Genomic DNA, 18,679 nt, shown 5'->3' on the forward strand with positions numbered 1-18,679 from the left:
ATTACATTAAAATACAAAAGAATGTAAAAACAAACCTGTGCAAGTCTGTGTGTAGACAAGTATGTCACAAGGAGAAACCAGAAACCAACTGAAGAATATGCTTTACAGAGTCAGTATCTCCTTTCCTCTGGTTAGTTGCCTTTATCCTGAACTAAAATTTTCATGTAGGAAAATTTATCGATAGAGTTCTCCTGTAGCAGTGAGAGGCCATCTTAAATCAGGAGAGGGTGTATGATTGGCCAGAATTTATTAGAGGTGGGGCTCAGGAACTATAAAGCCTGCTTCAGTGCAAAGAGGCTCACTCTAGTGTGCTAATCCATTTTAGGTGACCTCAAATCCTAAAGGTGTTGTTCCAGTTTGGAAGCTTAGTCTAGGTAGAAGCCCGTGGGTCTTAATCTGGTTGGAAGTTGGCTCATGTTTAAGGAGAGCAGGAGACTTTGTGAAAGGATGCAATTAGAAATCTTTTCTGGGAAAAATGTATAAAGGGGTATTTCTTATGAAGCTGTCACGGGAACTTTAGTGATTTGAATTCTTACTTCCTATGGTATCTTAAATTAAAGATATTTTAATGGACTCCTGAGCTTTTCTGACCCTTTTCCCTTCATTACACTGAAGTCTGTGACCCACATGGAGGTGCACATTAGTCATAGTTTGCATGCTAAGAACTGATTTGGGCCCAGTAACAAAGGTTATATGTTTGTGTAACTCATTGTTTGTTCCTGAAGAAAACAGAATTGGACTGACTCTTTCTGCTGTCCTTTAAATAGGCATCAGATCTGATAACACCAGCACATCCTACTACTATCTTAGGGCATGGCTACACTTGCAGATGTAGAACGCTGTGAGTTAAACCAGCCCTCGGAGAGCAGTGTGTCCACACTGTCAGATTCAAGCGCACTGGCATGGCCACATTAGCAGCTCTTGCAATGCCACAGAGAGCAGTGCACTCTGGTAGCTATCCCAGCATGTACCTGGCTGCAAGTGCTTTTCAAATGGCGGGGGGTGGAGTGTGACAGGGAGCGTGTTGTGTGTATGTGGGGGGGAGAGAGTGGGTTTTTGGAGGGCTGAGAGCATGTCAGCATGCTGTCTTGTAGGTTTAGACAGCAGCAGACACCCCTCTCCCCCGCCTTTCTCTCTCACACTCACAGCAGCAACATCCACACTAATGGTTGCTTTGTCCCGGAGCAGATAAGAAGCCGCTGTCAGAAATGGACCTTTGAAAGGGCATATCCACATTCCCACAGCCAATTCCAAAACAATGACAAGAGTGGCCACTTGACTTAAGGGGATTATGGGACGTTTCCGGAAGCCGATCATAGTGCAGTAATGCAACACCTCGTTCACACTGATGCTGGGGCGTTTCAGCCAAGGCACAGCAAGAGTTATGCTTCTCATGAAGGTGCATTACCAGGAGTGCTCCAGCTGCAGAGTCCATGCGCTCTAAGTGCCTTGCCAGTATGGACGGGTCGCGAGTTAGGACGCCTGGGGCTGCTTTAACGCGCTCTAACTTGCAAGTGTAGCCAAGTCCCTAAAAAGCACTGTCTCCTAGCTTCAAATTTCAATCTTATGTCTTTTCAACTAGCTGTCCAACATTCTTTGTACTTCCTTGACAGCTGATTTTTCAGATTTACATCTGGAGGCACTCAGAAGGGCATGGATACTTCGTGTCTGTATCAGCTTCTTTTTTTTTATCCTGTCCATTTAAACATTCAGACTAAATACTTTATTTGATAGAATCTAACAAAGTACAGTACTTTCCCAGGGGGTCTGGGTAATATTAAACAGATGTCTGCTTAATATGTTCAAGCCATCTGAAATACTTCTAGTTAATGAATAGAATACCCTGACACACACGTTAACACTTATCAGTACCATGCCTTTCTTACTAAAGTTAGGAGATTTGTTTACATTAGACCTCAGTATATTTAATTTAATCAATCCTGCTTAAATTTCAGCGTGACCTATACTCCAGTTTGTGTATTCCAGTTTGTGTCAGTCATTATAGACTGCCAGTACTTTAATTCTTTCTCTTCCTACTTTGGGTTAGATCTGCAGGGGCATCAGGCACTTGAGTTCTGCTCAGTGCACCTTGGGGGGCACATAGGTGACTTTCTCCCATATTTCCAATGAGCTTCCTCCTGCCTCCATCCTGGTGCAAGTTCGAACATCTGCAAGCACAAAATCACTCCTGCAACTTTCTCTAGCAATGCCCCTGCCTAGCTCTGGCCTTCCCCTATCCCAGAGCATGTGGCAATAGCTATAGCTATGCATACTATATGCAATCTTGGAATTCCCCACAGCAGGACAGCTCTTTGCATCACCTCTTCAGCACAAAGGGGCTGGGGCATGGCTAAGAATCTGGCCCTGTATGTCTACCAACAGCATAGATTCTACATCTTCTGATCAAGTTGTCTCCAACCTTTTTTTTTTCCTCATTTGTATGTACAGATAGTATTTTGGTCAAAATCAGCTCATCATGAATTCTTCAGGATGGTGTTTCATAATATTACTAGCTTTAGTCCCAGTGCAAGAAAAAGCTGATTGAATTCTATCTTATTTGCACATCAAACATCCTAGTTCCAAAACTTCCATTCTAATTCTCACTTGGATACACAAGAAAACAAAGCAATGAACATGTCCACTTGGTCTGGAAAAATACAGGAAATATAGATCAGAAAGTGTGTGAAAAAGTGACTGATGAGAAAGGAGGTGGGAAAAGGGCAGGACAAAAAGAAAGAGATGAAAATAGTAAAATTAGAACAGGAAGACAAGAGAAACATAAAAATAGAGGAACAGTAGTAGTATAGGAAGCAAACAATGAGGAAATGAAAGGAAAGAATAGATGACAGGAGGCCAAAGAGAAGATGAAGAAGGAAAAATGAGGAAGAATATGCAAATGAACAAAACATTTGAAATTAACCATCTTTTCTGTGCTTTTAAACTATAATGCAAATCTACATTTTAAAGGAGAAAATCCTATATTCTAGGGGGAAAAAATCAAAATTTTTAGCTCAACCTAGACAGGGAATAAGTAGCAGCAGCTATTGACATCAACAAAATACTTGTGGATTTTAAAAGCTTGTTTTAATACAAGAATGTGCTAGATCTTTTTGAATCTCTACAGAATCTCCCCACCAGCTGTCTTCAATTTCTGAATCCAGTAATCATTAAAAATTGAAGCTGCTTTCTTAAAGTGGGGGTGTGATCCCTGGAGAAAAGGTTGATGGAAGGCCAATGTCTATAGGGGGTTGCATTAAGGTTCTGGTGCATTGTCTCCAGTGTATTGTGGTTGTGGGAGTGGTAATAGTAATGTGCCTGCAGATGGAAGAGAAGAAGGTATAAACTGTTAGGTGGCTTACTTTTTCATGTTTTTGCTTTTGTGTGAGCATGTCAGCTGTGTTATATGTGCAGTAATCATAACTGCTTCACAATGAATTTTCTGTGTATTAATTCCTAGGATTTTATAACGTTTAAGTGGGGTTTGGGACTTGGTGTGGGTGAACCTGGCTCAGGGAAGAGGTGCAGCTGCTCACAGAGAAAAGTTTAATTTGCCAGCCACAGCACACGAAACCCTTCCTCTGTTATGCACACCAGCACATAAAACCCTTCCACACTGTAGCATAAAAATCTGAACAAAAAAGTATAACTCCTGATGGAGAAGGTTTTATCTGATAAAGAAAGTTTCATGTATGCACTGACACACAGGTGTTTATGTGCCAGTTTATATACCAGCTTATATACTAGTTCCAAAACTTTGTTCCAAAACAAATTATGCATCTGCGCTGGTACATTAACATTCGGCTATAACGAATAACAGTAAAAATGACCCTAAGTACAAATTTTAAAACACCCAAACAACTACACATTGTGCCACATCTCCCCAGGATTTACCTCTGCACCAAATGTAGGCTAGCTAGATAATACTTTTCAAAAGGTATCAGTCAACAATGAAAGGTTGGCTTGCCAAGGACAAATTTCAGACAGAACCCAATTTCAAGGCCTACTAATGGAAAAATGTATAAAGAGATACCAAACAAAAACTACCAAGAAAACTCAAAAGTCCATAAAAACTAATTGCACCTGCTTTTAGAGAAAAACAGGAATTTATGTCCCTTTTCAGAATACAAACATAACTATGGTGTCACAACCAGGTGCCACCATAATGGGTGATATTATACACTATAAGTGTAAGTTTTCTCAAATACTATACTAGTTTGTGGTGGTTGTTGCTGATTTCTGCATCTGTTTGCCCAACCTGGGAACCATGGGCCAAATCTTGCCTCCCCATCCCTTTCCTAGTATAATGGAGACAGTGGTGTAAGGTCAGTTTCCTTGGTTCTGTCCTCTTCCATTATTACAATGGGATTGGAGGGATAAAAGAGGGGGCACTTCCCTGTTCTCATACTTTTCCTGCTGGCATCCCGTGTGGGAGAATTTCCTCAGAGCACTCCTTTCCTGCTGTCACAAAAATGCTTGAAAGGAATGGTGCCTCCCTTTCTCAGTATCCAAGAATGGGGTGTAACAATATCATGAGGTAGTCCCTTTGGGCCAGAACCAGAACCCACTACCATATTTTATTGTATTTTATATTTACAGTGAATCTCTACCTTCCCCATTTGCTTCAGGGGAAGTGTACTGTTGTAGCAGCAGCCAGTCCTACCTATTTCTGCCTTCCTTCAGGCTCCCTGCTCTTCCTCCTATATAACCTTCTTATCTGCTTCTAGAGGCCTAGCTGCTGGGGATACTTCCACCCAACTCAGTTGTTCTAACTCAACTGTTAGCCCCACCCAATTAATTGGTCTCCACTTCCAATTGCCTGTTTTTCAATCAAAGCTCAACTAATGTAACAGGTGGGGATTGGAGTGGCAGGATGCTGAGTTAGCTCTGGAGTCAGCACACCCTGTTACATACAGATATGGCAATTTCCTGCAATGTACATGGGAAATCCTATTGAATTAGTCTTAAGTATCTTCGGGGTCCATTGTATTAAATGAAGGGTTTATGTATTATTGGGGGCCTGGATTGTATATAACCTCTCAAGGGGGCAGATGTGACAGATGTGATACCTGGGGGTTCAAAGGACTACACTGAACAATGTGCCAGAAAAGAATGGACTCTTAAAAGAAAATGTGTTAAGTAGTTTTCCTGGGGAATATCTAGGGGAAGTGAATGCAAATTCCCCACCTTCGGTTATGCAAATACCCAGCCTTTTGAAGCTATGCCCTGAGGTGTAAGCCATTGTCTACTGATCATCTGTTACGTGAGGCCAAGGTTAAAGGCCCAAGCTATATAAAGGAAAAGACTGAACATTCTTGGAGGTTCTGAATCTGACACAGTTATGAACTTGCAACCAGAGAAAACCCAATTGTGGGTTTTGAACAACTGACACCTACCAGAGCCCAAGGTTGGAACTGCAGAGAGGGGGTGACCTCTGGTAAGATATTTAGTATATGTGTAGGTTCTTTTACTTTTTTTAAGATGGTTTCTCTGTAATGCTTTCATCTGAAGACTAAATGTTTGCTTATAAAGAGTTGTGCTATAACTTATAATTTTAGCCATTAGACTGTTCATAGTCTTCAAAGAGAATGCACAGTGCAGATACTGGCCTGTTTAAGCAGTCTGACTTGCTGGGAATATCTTATTTAGGCAGGGAACTGTGCAGCCTGGAGAAACCCCAGCCCAGAGGAAGGGAGACCGGGCTCTCTACCCAAGAGAGGTGATGGCTAACAAGCTGGTTGCTTAGGCTGGGTGCTGTTGGTGAACCACAGAGGGGGGAGTATAGGTGCAGTTGCCCTGAACTGTGAGAGGGGGTAGGGATGCAGGTACTTTCCCTTACAGTCCACCTCTTCCACAAACATTTTATGTCAGCATTGAGGGTGCAAGTAGAGTTATTTCCGTAGTTCCCCATCTTTCCTCTTATAACGGGGGAGGTGGGGGAAGGAATAGATATTCCTTGCATCTCATATCCCAGAAAGAGAGGGGGGAAGGGAAAGGATATTTCCTGGCTTTTACCCACCCCTCACAGCTGCCAAACTTTGTGTAGTTCTGTGTGTGACATCTTGTGCAAATTATTTAATGAAATTATTTGCAAATAACCATAAGCTTCAGTTTATGGTCTACACTCAGACCAGAAGTTACACATGGAGTAACACAAAACTAGGCAGCTGTGGCTGGGTGGGTTTCTGGATGTGTGGGGAAAATGAGGGTACCTTGGGGTGCGTGGTAGGTGGGTGGGTGCAGGAAGGTGTCTGGGAGTGCTTGGATCAGTGGGTACTTGAGGGTGTTGTTTTGGAGTGTCTGAAGGGTGCTGAGGTTGCTGTAGTGCATGGGTGCTGGAGTATCTGGGCTGAGGGTAGGAATCTAGGGTGTTTGGGTGCTGCCTGAAGGGTAGATGGGGTTACGTTGGGAGTGGCTGGGATAGAAGGATGAGTGGGTAGCTACTGCCTGTTTCTCCCACCTGCTCTTAGCCTGCTGGGATGTAGCAGAGGAAGCAGCAACAGGAAAGGCAGAGAGGCCACTTGTGGACCGGCTCATCAGGCCCCACAGGAGCCCTGTGTGGCAGAGAGGTGGAACTACAGCCTTACGCCGACTGCCTTCCTTCAGCCCTGCAATGTGGTCAAGGCTCCAGTCAGGGCGCGGGAATGCATGGGGCTGTCAAACATGCTCGTTCCCTGTGAGATGGGGCAGCCATGCCTGCCCTCACGCATCCCAGGAGAGACAGGGTGTTTCTCACCCTCCCTTCCTCCCCAGGAGGGGAATGGGGATTGCAATTCCCTCCCACCCACACATCTCAGTATCTGGGCTGGGCCAGGAGTGGCTCCTACCTGGCAGCACCTCCTACCGGCTCCTCCTGCCTGGACTCCACCTCATACACATCGTTGAAGTGGAGGATGACTAGGTCACTGTGGCTCTCGTCTAGGAGCTCTGAGCAGGGGCTGGGCCTGTCCTTGTCCCCAGGCCCAGCTGCAGTGGAAAAGGGGGAGCCGCCCTGCTCCTGAGGTAACAAAGGCTCCATCCCCAGCAGGGCAAGATGGCGCCTGAACACCCACTCCCAGAGGGGCGGGGGAGGGGACGGGCCAAGCCCACTAGATTCATGTGGTCTGGTGGGAGGGGGGAGAGAAGCTGCTGTGGCTCTCACGGGACCCCTGGTGTTTTAGCTGGAAGGCCATGAACATCTCAGGGTGCTACCCTCATGGTTCCCCCTCACTCCCACACTCAGCCAGGTGCCTACGTGTAGCACCTCACATGGACGCTATTATCCCTTCCCTGCTTCACACACAATAATAGGGGACCAGAATTGAAGGGTCCTTCACAATGCTACTCGGAGATCAGAGAAAGTAGGCAATCCTCTCCCAAGCCATGGCAGCTTGACAGGAAGCTAGAGCTGTGTCCTCTCTGAAACACGAGTGTCAGCACTAAAGCAGAGTGAATAATTGATTTTTCAGTTCAGAGGCTGAACAACAACAACAAAAATCCAAATTGCATTTCAGGTCAACCCAGAATGGAAATTTTTCTCCACTGAAATCAGAACGGAAAAGATTTAGTTTTGAGATCAATAAAACATTTCGTTCACCCTAGGAAAAGTTGGGGTTTTTTGTTTAGTTTTTGGGTGTTTTTAACCCCTCTTTTTGTTTTTTAAATAAATGGAGCTAACTTTCTAAATGAAACATCATTCTAAACAAAAAGTCAACCCATTTTGTCTATGAAATGGCAAAGCAAACCAGTTTGACCTTTTCAAATTTATTTTTTCCTTTTTTTTTCCCCAGTCCAAATTTTTAGTTGAATTTGATCCAGACTCATGACAGCACTTTTCATGGAACAGACTATTCATCGAAAAAATGTGCAGCTTTAGTCAGCACCTGTGTAACCAGATTGCTGAGATCTCCGTGACATTTTACACAATTTTAGGGGGGAGATATAGCTCAGTGGTTTGAGCATTGGCCTGCTAAACCCAGGGTTGTGAGTTCAATCCTTGAGGGGGCCATTTGGGATATGGGGCAAAAATTGGGGATTGGTCCTGCTTTGAGCAGGGGGTTGGACTAGGTGACCTCCTGAGGTCCCTTCCAACCCTGATATTCTAGGATTCAATGAAACTTGTTGCCTCTGCAGGCTGCTGTTAGTACTAACAGCAAAGGTGGCACAAATTATTTATTGTGGATGCAAGTTAGATCATGTTAATTTTACTCAGGAGGTATTGAGAATCAGGCATGAATACATGGAACCACTTAAAAATATCCCATTAAAATAAGACCTATTAAGTGTGACTGTGATGGGGTGATCCCCCATCACCTGCAAGGCAAGAGAAAGAACCCTGACTAGTCGTGCTCCACACCTGGAAGGTGACTGAACTAATTGCCACCTGGCCAAAGGAGGCTCTATAATGAGCTGAGGGAGCTCAGTTGAGGAGGAGGCTGGTCGGAAGGTTGAGTGGAGTTTTAGCTATTTGGACTGAGTGAGACTGCCTGAGTTGGCTAGACTAAGCTAGAAGCTGTTGTGGTGGCTTAGAGAGGCTGCTGGTGACTGGGCTGGCTGCAGCTGACCCCCAGCTGAAAGGAGGCTGACCACTGAAACTGATGGGTAGGGGAAGTTGCCTTGGACTATGAAAGAGAAGAAGCAGGGGATGAGGAATGGTCTCAGACCAGCAAAAAGAAAAAAACACTTGATATCAGGATTTGAAGAAGGAATGTGTAGGGTTATGAAGAATGAAAATAGGATTAAAGTCAACATTTTATAATTGTCTAGTCAGTGACAGAAACTATGAAAATAGGAGATGTTAACTCCTGAAAATGGCAGAATGCATAAAGCAATGTGATGGTGACATACAAACAGCTAAAACACTGCAAGGTGGAGAGATCTAGTGATAGAATGTACACATAATGGCTGCTTTTCTCCTCTCTCTTACTAAGAAGCCATTTAACAAACAATACTTTATATTCACCTGTATTCTTTTTGATATCATCCTCAGACAATCCTAGTAGCACCCCACACATAACCCCACTTACTTCCATCAGGAATTTAGGTATTTGACAAGTAATTTTTATTTTCCCTAAGGTCTTTCTTCCTGCATTTCCTTAAGGATACTAGATTGAGTGAAAGGACCGAGACGGGGGTGGGGAACTTGCCAAAAATGAATGACCAAAGTGGCAGTCATAGCCTCGTATGGTGAGGCTGCTGCACCAAAAAAACAAAGATAGAGACAAAGTTGAGGAGAAGAGATAAGCGAGGAAGAGGAAACTCCCTTGCAAAGGGCCTAGAGGAAGAGCCAGTATTTTGGGATTGTCTGTGGCCAGAAAGCATTGCTGCAGGAGTAGGGTTAACTCCTGTGGCAGGGCCCTAGAGTGGAGGGGAGCCCTGGGCTAGGGTCTGTGAGGCTCAGGGAATGAGATAAAGCCCACAAGGGGCCGAAGGCCAGTTTGAGTCGACTCTCGTCAGGGCAAAGTCATGGGGTCAGCACACTGACCTGATGAAGTATTGAAGTTGAGCCCCAGAGAGGTGAAGGACCTTTGGTTCAGAGTTGGGCCTCCGTGTGGTGCGAGAGCTTTTTGTTTATGCCAACTGGGATTCTGTTACCCCAAAAGAGGACTGAACTGTTAGGTGACTTACCTGGAGGATTGAGCCACAGAAGATTCACTCCCAGTGAGGGAGTTGGGGGAAGACGCTGCCTGGGACTGGTTATCATGGCCAAGAAAGCGGCCACCAGAGGGAGATGAGAGCAGTGAAGTCCCCTGCAATGCTATGTCTGGGCAGGAGCAGGAATCCTAAAGGTAAAATAACAGGCTGTTTACAGTGACCTATTTTGAAAAGCCTCTTGTTTCAAAGGTCTTACTATCTAGAGTCATGGGAGGATTTCTGCCCTCTTTCCCCTGCCCCCGCCCCGGCCCTGCCAACTAGCTTAACAAAAGAACAGTTACGTGACTTTCACCATGTCACTCTACAGCATATCCTACAGCAGAATCCTGCAGTGATTGCATTCACTTTCTTATGTGGCATGAATCTAAATAATTTCACTACCGCTCTGAGTTTATGCCTGTAGAACAAAGGGTTAGACAGAGCTGATTAAAAGAATATTTAAGCCTTCATTAAATGGCAGTGATAGTATGAAAATGGCTGTTAAATGACTTTTTGATAATCCATATGTATTGCTTCCCAATGATATGTATATCAAATTTGCTCAGGTTACAACTAAAACCAGAAGTTGTTTAACTATCAAAATTGCAAACTCATCAAAATAATAAGATACTAGCAAGCATTTTATAAATACCTTTGACAATAAATGTAATTAAAGTAGTGAAAATAAATGCTTTTTAAAAAAATTTCTCTAGCAAACTACCCCTAACTGAGGACTACCTTTGTTTTGAGCTATCTTAATTACAAAAAAAATGGTAGTATAATAAGTGTATTACACACACATACAATTGAAAAATGGCTGAACAAAAATGGCACTGATTTTCTCCAGAAAATTAATCTTACAGCAGAGACCAGGTATAGAACACTTTGGTCCAAAAATAATTTTAATAGATATGAATTTGTAGTACCAGTTTTATGGCTTCATTTTGCAGCAACGTTTATCACCACACTTGCTAGCCATCTGGGAATGTATAAAGAAGACAGGTTGGAGTGAGCTGTCGCAGCTTGTTTAACATATTTTACTAGTTATTGCATATATTTTAGAACATAGCCAAAAAAAAAGATTAAATTGTAGATTGTTAATCTCTAGAAATCAGAAAAATCAAGGGATATCTCATTCATTTTCACAATCTGGATACAACTATAAGCAGATGATAGTACACAAAGAAATACAGAATATTTAAGTGAAATTTACATAAATTGCTTCCCCCTTGATCAAAACTTAGTAGGACTTGAGCAAATTTTCTCTCTTGCAGTTTAAAAGTGTGAATTTTTAGTGTCTGTGAAAATGAGTGGGTTGATAGCCCAGAAGCATAAATTCCTCAATTTGTCCTAAGAAAAGGAATTTGGAATTGATCCTCACCAATGGGAAATCTTGGCAAGTGATCATAACAAGTGGTATCATCTTCTCTATCAGGGCATCAAAATCCACGACAGGAGCTGGCTCCTACAGCTTGAGGAGAACAGAGCCCATAGGAAGGAAGCAGCTCCCAACTAAGACACATACATTTGCAATAACTGCCAGAGATCATGAAAATCTCAGATTGGACTATTCAGTCACACGAGACATTGGAAACCATCTACATTGTAGCCTGCAATTCTCACCATCTCTCGTAGATGAAGGATGGCAACAGTCCTAAGAAAAGGTACCGCATAGACACCAGCAGTGCATGATTTCCCAATGTTCACGTTCACGTATGCTTTCAATAGAACTACTTATGGCAGTAAAGTTTAGCATGTGTGTAAGTGTTTGCAGGATGGGGGCCCAAGCCTCTTTATAAGAAGTTCACGGATCACTTGACTCAGCCCACAAGACAGTCTCAATGTAGTAATCAGTAATGTTGCCTTTACCATGTACAAAAGACAGATTGGGCCAGTATTTGTGGTGTGCTGTATTGACACTTTTATGGAGGCCACATCAGTTTCTGCTGGATTTAAGCTTTTATTTAAAAAATAAAATTCTTTAGCCTTCATGGTTAAGAAAATAACTTTCTAAATGTGAAAAATAATTGAGTCATCAGACTAACAGCCCAAAACAATAACTCAAAGAGGGATATGATCTATTTCTGTTCATCTCAATGGAGTATTAAATCGGAAGCATAATAATTTATATGTAAACATTAACTCTATCTTATATGATCATTTTATCAGAAAGATACATTAGTATTGTGGGTAAAGCTTGTTTACAGTACCACTCCTCTCCCCCAATGTATAGCTAGCTAGTGTTTTTCACTGACTACATGCAGGAGAGCACAAATTTGATAAAGCCTCGACAGACAGATCCACAAAAGCCAAACTCACTTAGCAGACAGAGGAGAGTTCGGAATGGTTTCCAAAGCCTTGATGATACATGTAGGTGTGAAAGTAAGGTGCTACGGGTTGGTACAGCATACCGGTAAAAAGTGGCCACCCGTACCAGCCTGTACTGCTGACTTTAAAGTGCTGCGCTTTAATGTTGCTGCCCCTTTTGCGCCCCCATTGGTGGCCCTGCTGGGTCCCTACCGGCAGGGCCGCTGATGGGAGGGTGCAAAAGGGGCAATGATGACCCGGCAGGGCCGCCAATGCGGGGCGCAAAAGGGCCAGGGATGTTAAAGCGAAGCAAAGGACCCTGTGGCAGCACTTTAACGTCGTTGCCCCTTTCCCCCCACTCTCGGGCCCTTTAAATCGCTGCTGGAGCCCCGGGTAGCGTGGGCCAGGCAGTGCAGATGGGCTGGCTGGGGGATGCTGAGCCCAGTCCTGCCCCTTCTGCCCGAGGCCCTGCCCCTTCTGGGGGGGCTGGAGCCGGCCCTGTACCGGAAAGAGCTCAATTTTACTTTCACTCCTGGATACACGATGACTTAATTAATTTTGAGGTGTTCATTCATCTCCTTATCTGGAGACTGTAAAATTTTGCCAAAGCTTTTGCATCCTCTTTCTTGAGTTATTTCCTAGGTTACCTCCTGGTCACTACCTTTCAGTATTCTTTTAAGTCTTCTTTACAATAGCACAGTCATATTTGCTTAACTACACTAGACACACACTGTCACATTTCAATGTCCTTGATATACTTTTGAGCCTGCCTTATCCTTTAGCAAACTTTGACAAGGTTTACTGTAGCTTAGCTTATTTAAGACACCAATGTACAACTGAAATATTACATACATTCCCTCTCTAAATTATTATGTAACATTCATATATGCATAAATAGTGTGAATGGCAAGTCACAGAGAGGTGTTTTTATCCCAATACTTTGCCATATAAAATTCTTAGGAAAACAATTTGTTCGTAGGAATCAGCAGTAGGAACTTTAAAACATTTGTCTATTTTGTATAACAAAGTTTAATTACTTTTTTTAGTATGTTAGCTCACTTAAGCTGAATACCTTGTATTCAATTGTTAGTAAGGTCCATATCCATACAAGGAATTATGCACCTAAATCCCAGTTTTTGGCACCCCACAAAATACCCTCTTGGCTGTTTCCTAACACTGTAGGAGCCTAAATTTTTGCTGTAAAAGTTACCGAGGCACAATGTTTCCTCACTCTAAGCCCTGTCTCCCACATAAACCCGAGCACAGGAAAAGATAGGCAGAGGAATACCTATTGGGCCTGACATGGTAGTTGTGCTCAATCTCTCCTGTTGAAGCTGTTCCACTGTGTATAAATAAGAGTCATTGGGCCAGAAAGAGAGAGAAAATGAGTGACTTTGTAGCAGGTTGGTTAGGCCAGCATCTGGGAGGTAGGAGACTCAGGGCTTATCTACACTTACCGGGGAACCGATGAGCAGCAATTGATGCATCGGCGGTCTATTTAGCGGGACTAGAGAAGACCTGCTAAATTGACCACAGATTGCTCTCCCATTGGCTCCTTACTCCACCACATCAAGAAGAGCAGGGGGAGTCGACTTTGTGTAGTGTGGACCCCGTGGTAAGTAGATCTAAGCTATGTCGATTTGAGTTACACTAGTCATGTAATTCAAATTGTGTAGCTTTGATCGAATTTCACTTGTAGGGTAGACAAGGCTTCAGAGTACATTGTCCCAGCTCCAACAACTCTTTAATTATTTATACACAGTGGAGCAGTTTCAACAGGAGAGATGCCCACAACAAAATATCCCATAGCTCAGCGGGCAGAACACCTCTCCTGAGAGGTGAAAGACCCCTGTGCAACTCCTTTCTTTCCCTCTTCCTAAGGGGTGAATGGAACCTAGGCGAGTGCTCTAATCACTGGGCTAGAACCTCTGTGGTAGGAACAAGCACCTCCTCCTCCACTCGTTTTGTGTGAGTGGGGGGAGGAGGGACTGGAGGGCCCTAGCTCATTCTCACAAGAAACTACTTAGGTGTCTAGACTGCCTGATTCTAGGAGAGGGTTCCCAGCTGTGGCTCACAAGAAGAGACCTATGCACCCAATTTTGAGGGGGCAGAGCTCAGGACACAGCTCTTTCATGGGCATCTCCCGTTGGCCAGTTCAGGCACCCTCTGCCTAGTGTGCTGGCTTTTGTGAATCCCATTCTTAGGCACCTATCTCTCCCCATGCATTGTATGGGGAACCTAGGTGCCTAGCTGAGGCTTTGTGGCTCTATAGTTTTTTCTGTGATTTCCTAGGAACATAAAAGTTAGGCATTCCAATGCTGATTGTTGCCATGCTTCATTCCCTTTGTGGATCTGGTCCTACGTCCATTTTCCTCATGTGAGGAGGTTACATTCCCACATTGCTGTAACCAGTCTTCAATGATGTATAAGATCACACTTACCCTTTCTTGGATTTTGGCTGTATTGGTAATTCATATATTAGCCAAATACAAATTTCAGCTTAAGCTTTTCCACAAGCCTGGCTCTTCTGAGGGATTTCTGAAGGATCCACTTTTCTCTTTTTGTAGTTCCCTATGGTCAAGAGGATAATGCCCTCCTCTTATATCCTTGGCAAGTTAACAAGCCACACTTGCCACAATCAGTGACCAGAATTTACTCCGCAATTTTATGCAGAGTTCTACTCCTGCTGACAGGGTAGGTAAACACCAGAAGAGCTCTGAATTGCTCCTGTACATGCTGATGTATTTTGCTGCCTGTTAGACTTCTCCTTTAAGATTAAACTTGAGGGGGAAAATTAAACCCCAGTTTTAAAAAAATTTCTAAATGTTTTCTTTCTTTACAAGTTCACTGTTGAAGGGTATGTTCACAGAGCTCCTTATAGATCCTTGGGCATCTGGATAGACTTTGTGTCAACAGCACTCATTCAGCAGCTTTGGATTGAGTCTTTTCCCAGCCCATTTCCAAGTGCTATGAGCTTTTCATGGCTTCATTTAACAGTGGCTCCTACTTGGCATCTCTGATCTGCAGATATCAGCAGCACTGTTCCATTGTTGTCTATGTCAAAGCTAATATGTCTTGAATCCTGGTTACTTGAGAGACCACCCCTCTCCATGAGTAGACACTGTAATAGAAGACATTTGGAGCACTTAAACTAGCAGTTCCTGGATGGTAACATCAAAGGATTGGTACTTGGGTGTTCTCAGTGGAGGGCCTTTGACTCTGGAATTGCTTTCTTAGCTGGTTCAGAGCCTAACCTTGTTTTCCTTTAGGGTATAGTGCAAAGCCCATATCTTACCCCAGACACTTTTCTGAAAAGAGTAAGTAGGAGAAAGATTGGTTTGGGATTTAGACATTATTCTTTTGCTTCTGAGAAGTGGCAGGCTTGCATGTGTTTTTACTAAATTAAGTACATGTACCCTGAACTGTACAGAGGGTGCAATTCATACCTGTAATAAATAAAACTATTTACTCTAGATGGCCACCAAACAATCTGTCCATATAACACAGCCAAAACACTGCATTCTCTGAGTAGGCTTGCCTCAGTATGTTTAAAAAATATTAATTTTACAAACATTTTTTTGGGCAGAGCTGTATTCGCCCACACTTCTGTCCAACTGCTGTATCATAAAACCACCACTTTTCATACTTATTTCATTATTTGTTCTATTTTATACAGATTCTTATACTGCTCTTGTCGATTCTGTTATTGCCCTTTTGAAAGTTTAATCATCTCTGCTCTGTAAGCAACATGCAGATTTATTGCACTGCCGTATTTCTTTTAATATTTTATTGACAACTGCCCAGGATCGTTTAAATGAAATATGTCATTAGATATATCAGTCATCAGGATCCGAAAGAACCTAAAACTAACCAATTAACTGTTAGCTTTTAAAATGTGTTTAAGTCCTTAAAATGAAAATGAGGTACATGAAAAACTATAGTTTGAAACCACTGGATTCTGTTTTTGTTCTGTGAATGTTACAAAAGTCTTATATGTAAGGTTTAATTTTTCCAGATTGTGTTCTATATAAATTAACATGGAAATTTATCTGTACTACATTTTAATTTTTATACACTGTTTTATTTTCTCTTTGTTTTTTTTTATCTTATAAAAGGGGAACTAATGATAAATTCATATTTAATTAATGTAAGCACATGCAGCTCCATTGACTACTGTAGTTATACCTTGGGCTAAACTGGTCTCCTGTGGTCTACTTTCCTCCCTGCTTATTATTTCATAATAAACTGATCTTGATCTTCTTGTCAGAAATCATTTTCAATTTCTACTTTAAGATTTGCAATGCTGCAACTTTTTTCCCCCCCAACACTAGAAACTTCTGGATTCTTCCTTCTTTTGACCTCTCAGTGCACCATAATCAGTAAGTTTTGATGATGGTACCGATTTTTGATAAATGAAATGGTCAAATTACATTTACACAGTTTGAAAGTAGAGAATGTGGTTTTATTGCCATTTTCTGGGATTTCACTGATATTATAGAGTCCTATATGGTCAAACTTTCAGAAGCTCGCAGACCTGTACACAACTCTCCAATGGATGTTTATTTTGGGGACACAAGGGAGAAATGGGAGGGTATTTGAGGCTGGGTGTACCCACAGCCTGTGACCACCAAAGGATGGGTGTGCACAAACAGGCTGGCTTGAGGATGGGTCACTAAAATAGACTTTCCTAGCCTATCTTCAGAATCATGTGGGATTTTGCCAAGCCATCTTTGGTGTATGCAGATTAATTGTGGTTCAATTAACTTGGAGGTACAAGACAATATGGCCTTCATTCAGTCCTCTCATGGCTCCTATGCAAAAGTAGTAGCAGCTGCCAGGGAGGGAGTCAAGGAACAAGCAAAAAAGGTGAGATAGTGGATAAGGCAGGAATCTATTGTATGTTACTGTTCCCATCTGTTCTGGATCTAGTGGTTAGTATGCATGTTTTGCTGTGGGCACCCAGGCTGCATAATGTGGCCTGCAAGAAAATAGGAAATCCACTCATTTTATGAGTATGATGACTGGTTACAGTGCCAGAAAGGTTTCTGCTGCTATGTTGACCTATTCCCAGATTCCAATCCCAACGCCTTAGTCCTAGGACACTCAGAACTTTCCAAGGCTCTTTGCTGGTGGTATGGTCCTGGTAGGCTGGCTGCTTGTTGAGTGCTGCCAAAGGCACATTATACATAAATCCATATATATTGATATAATGCTGCAATGTGTAACAAGGGTAAATCCTTTCATTTACATCTTACCCAGCCACATATGGCTCATGACCTCTGTAACCCATCCTCTGACTCTAGCAGAGAAGTAGTGCAACAAGATAAGTACCAGAAAGAGTCTTTGGCATCCTCAAGACATGACTGAGGTGTCTTTAACAGTCTCTTGAGAGACATTAACATAGCCTGGAAAGGGAAAGATGACATTTTTGCCAGCCTAAGCATGATGCTGCAAACTATCATGATCTGTACTGGGATAATTTCCATAGTCACTATCAATTTGCATATGCTAATATGACAGGTTAGCCAGCCTCAGTAGTGACCACATTTTGTAAAGATCAGGTGACTATAGTGGTGCATGAATTTCCACTATTGCAGCTTTGCCTACAACAAGCTTGCTATCTTCCACCTCTACTTTCTATCCATTTACCTCTTTGCTCCATCACATGGGCATTAGCTTTGCTGAATACTCTTACTGATGTTAACCTCTGAGGATAGAACAAGAAGCAGTGGGCTTAAATTGCAGCAAGGGAGGTTTAGGTTGGACATTAGGAAAAATTCCTAATTGTCAGGGTGATTAAGCACTGGAATAAATTGCCTAGGGAGGTTGTGGAATCTCCATCATTGGAGATTTTTAAGATCAGGTTAGACAAACACCTATCAGGAAAAGTGCAGATCATACTTAGTCCTGCCATGAGTGGAGGGGACTGGTCTAGATGACCTCTCAAGGTCCCTTTCAGTCCTATGATTCTATGTTGCTACTGTAGCTTCTCCATTACCTCCATCTAATATCTTTATACCCAGTTAATTGGGTCTTGGCCAAAGCTAGTTACAATTTCCATATGATTGTGGCCTGCTGCATCCTGCACAACATGTGCAAGGCTAAAGGTGAGTATTCTCAAATGCAGTGGTCACAAGCTGCTGCTGATTTGCAGGCCTGGTACAGACAACTATAAACTGCCTCTAGTATCACTGGGGCTAGATCCAGGTGGGCATGGGAAATGATGCCTTGTATGCCTTCATTCTTGGCATTCTGGGTGATGTGCATGAGGAGATGTGATGCTGCAATAGCAGTAATGGTTTGAACTGTTTTAATCAATTTTTACTGATTGTAGCAGGACCCCCACTTCCAAAGCAACTCCATGTAGTAGGGGATAATGCTGCAGGTGCATACATACTCTTCAGTTCTGTCCTGAGTCTTCCTGTAATTTTCCACAGTCCAAATATTTAAAACATGATTCCCCTTCTGGGGTCTAATTAGCTGAGTCTTTGGATGGTTTCCAGTGGCCCTCCAGGACCAAATCCTTCCCTGTTGGCCAAGGGATCACACAGCGCCCCTTTCCACAACTTGTGTTGTGCTTCTGCCTAATCCTTTAAATTGCCCTCTGCTGGTTCCAGCCAGGCTGGCAACAAAGTCTTTCAAGACACGGAACTCAAAACAAAACCTTCATTACCATAGCCCTTCCTCCAGGGCATCTCTGCTAGGCTGCAGCCTTCCAGCCTTCCCTATGCTTGGAGGCCAGGTCACATCACATCATATCACC

At 42.9% G+C, this 18,679-nt stretch overlaps 1 long non-coding RNA gene across 1 annotated transcript; it reads left to right on the top strand.

Annotated features, from left to right (window-relative positions):
* Nucleotides 1–9,541: 9,541 nt before the first annotated feature.
* Nucleotides 9,542–14,760, top strand: LOC311521066. Its single transcript, XR_014711768.1, has 3 exons — nucleotides 9,542–9,764; nucleotides 11,045–11,273; nucleotides 14,484–14,760. It is a non-coding gene; the product is annotated as an uncharacterized lncRNA (long non-coding RNA).
* Nucleotides 14,761–18,679: the final 3,919 nt, after the last annotated feature.

The sequence above is a fragment of the Lepidochelys olivacea genome (genome assembly GCF_965140295.1).
Source record: "Lepidochelys olivacea isolate rLepOli2 genome assembly, chromosome: 5".
NCBI classification, from domain to species: Eukaryota; Metazoa; Chordata; order Testudines; family Cheloniidae; genus Lepidochelys; species Lepidochelys olivacea.